Raw genomic sequence first — 2,626 nt, forward strand, 5'->3', positions numbered from 1 at the left:
TTTATTTTTTTTAATTAATGTTCAGGATATTGGATTGGAAAGACAAGGATCAAGAATGATCTTAATTTATTAATCTGAGTAACTGGGTGTGTAGGATGCAGTTTACTCAGCTTGAAAAAATATGGGGAATTAGGAGCAGGTTTTTAGAGGGGTAGGAATCCATAGTTATGTTTTGACCAAATTAGGTTTGAAATACCTGTTAAACATCGAATTGGAGATGTTGAGTTGGTGGTTGGATATTTAGGGATAGGTCCAAGCAGCAAAAAAAAGACTAGGTCCTGAGTATAGAGAATATATACAGAGACACTATGCGTCTGAGACTAGTAAATGAGGTGGTGTGTGACACTGTGGGAATTATCCCACACTTTTTCAGCATGGATAGATTATATGTTGATATGATAGAGAAAGGAGGGCCAAGGACCTGATCCTGGAAGATTCCAACCTTTAATGCACAGAAAAATTCAGTGAAGGGATTGAGAAGGAGATACTGGTGTGGCCAGTGGAGGCGGCGGGAGACAGCTTAGAATAAAATAAAAAGAGGTAACTATCTAATGTATGGGATTACCTGGGAATACAAAGTTTGATATTTTCTCCCAGTATCCACCCTTCACAGTTCCAGGTAACAGTGTCATACCCACATAGTGTGAGCTGAGGGCATGATCACCTAGCTAGAAAACACATTTCCTAGTCTCCCTTCTACGGAAGGAAAGCCGGGAACTAAGTCCTGGCCAGTGAGCATGGCCGGAGTGGTGTGGTGATGTGCGCCACGTCTGGTGCAAACACTTCAGGAAGGAAGCGCTTGTTCTGCACTCTTTCTTCCTTCACTTACAGGGAAATGGCAACAGCCGGCACAGCTACCTTGAACCTGGAGATGAAGTCTTCACATTGAGGAGGGTGGCACCACAGCACCAGCTCTGGACTGCCAACCTTTTCTCCTATACAGAAGGAAAAAACAAAAACAAAAACATTTTTTGAAACCTTTGCAGTTTCAGATCTTGCTGTTAGAGCAGTTAACCCCTACACTAATTCTATACGGAGGTTGTTAGGACCTTGTGGGACTATTGTTGGGGGAGTCCTTACCTGCAAGGAGCCCTTTATCGTACAAGTAGTTACTGACCTGTGTGTGAGGTTCTAGGAATCCCTTTCATTGTTAGAGATGTCACAGTGAAAAAACAAAAACCTCAGCAGCCTCATTGAGCTCATTAAGCAGGGTTTTATTTCTGAGGTTAGTGCTTTTAGCCTGTTCTTCTAAACTTTTTCCGTCTTCCATTCTTGTTTGGCTTTTGCTTCTTGCTTACAATAAAGAGATCCAAGGCAAATTTTTCTGTTCCTTATAGACACTGATTACATAAAATCTACCCTATAAAGCAAACTTTCCATGAATTCTACTAAGCAAGCAAGTCCAGCCCTCCAACCTCTGAGCATTAACCATTCTTTCCATTAACAGCACAGCTTTTCAATGAATTTTCACACCGTAATTGTATTTTGTCTTTCCATACCTGTATAAACCACTAGATTGTTGGTATACCTAGGGTAGGGACTTATTTGTCATATCCCATGTGCATGTGTGACATGCTCAAGGGACATGTGATTCAAATTCTGTCAGTGAACATCTTGTATCATTTATCATCCATGTCTTCATCATTATTGTGACTGCTATGACTGTCTTGAGTCTGGTAAACAGATAGATTAGAGCAACATAAGAGGTGGGCTGCAGTAAACATGGAGAGGGGAGTGAAGTCTCTGCCCGGATGGCAACAGTTCTAGGGGGAGACACCATGGGCCCTGAGCGTACCTTCCCCAATCAGACTGAGGAACTAGGGCCGCACCAGGGCCCTACAAAGGCACTGGGGACTGGAGTACCAAGAAGCCTGAGGAAAAGCAAAAGGAAACCAGGGCAGGCCCAGCTGGCTACTCCTATCAGCCCCTGAACCAAGATCCTGAACCAGAGGAGGTGGAGCTGGCACCAGTGGGGGATGGAGAAGATGTAGTTGCTGATATCCAGGATCAGGTCCAGGCCCTGGGGCTTGATTTGCCAAACCCACCATTTCAGAGCGATGATGAAGATGAGGAGGGAGCTACAGTATTGAGCAACCACGGCTTTATTTCCATGGGCCCAGAACATGTACAGCAGGTGAAAAGGACGATGGCTGGCATAAGCCTGTCTGCGCCAGGAGTTCCTGCCTGGGCTCAGGAGATATCAGATGCCCAGTGGGAAGACATGGTACAGAAGGCTCTCCAAACCTGGCAGGCAACCCCTGCCTGGAAGTGACGATCTTGAGAGGCGCCTTACCTGCCAGCACTCCAGACTGGAACCAGCACAGGATTGGACACAGCCCTGGTTGGAATGCCCATCTCCATTCTCCCCATCTCCCTTCCCTCATCAAGGCAAATCAGACTTCTCCTCAGAGACCCACTTTATTTAGTTCTGTACATGTGGGGATGTTGGCCCAAGCCCAACCCACCATGGCATGTATCACTCTGGAGAATAAAGCACGCTGTGTATACATCCCCAAACAAACAAACAAAAACAAACATACGAAAAACCAAAACAAACCATGGAGAGCCACTGATCAGCTCTTGTTGCCCCAGCTGCTGGGAGCATAGTCAGAAAAAAGTATTCAAG

The 2,626-nt window shown here is 45.3% G+C and overlaps 1 pseudogene; it reads left to right on the forward strand.

Moving 5' to 3' along the window:
• Positions 1-1,751: 1,751 nt before the first annotated feature.
• Positions 1,752-2,272, forward strand: LOC112311963 (male-enhanced antigen 1 pseudogene; annotated as a pseudogene).
• The last annotated feature ends 354 nt before the right edge of the window (positions 2,273-2,626 follow it).

Source organism: Desmodus rotundus, chromosome 7 (assembly GCF_022682495.2).
Source record: "Desmodus rotundus isolate HL8 chromosome 7, HLdesRot8A.1, whole genome shotgun sequence".
NCBI classification, from domain to species: Eukaryota; Metazoa; Chordata; class Mammalia; order Chiroptera; family Phyllostomidae; genus Desmodus; species Desmodus rotundus.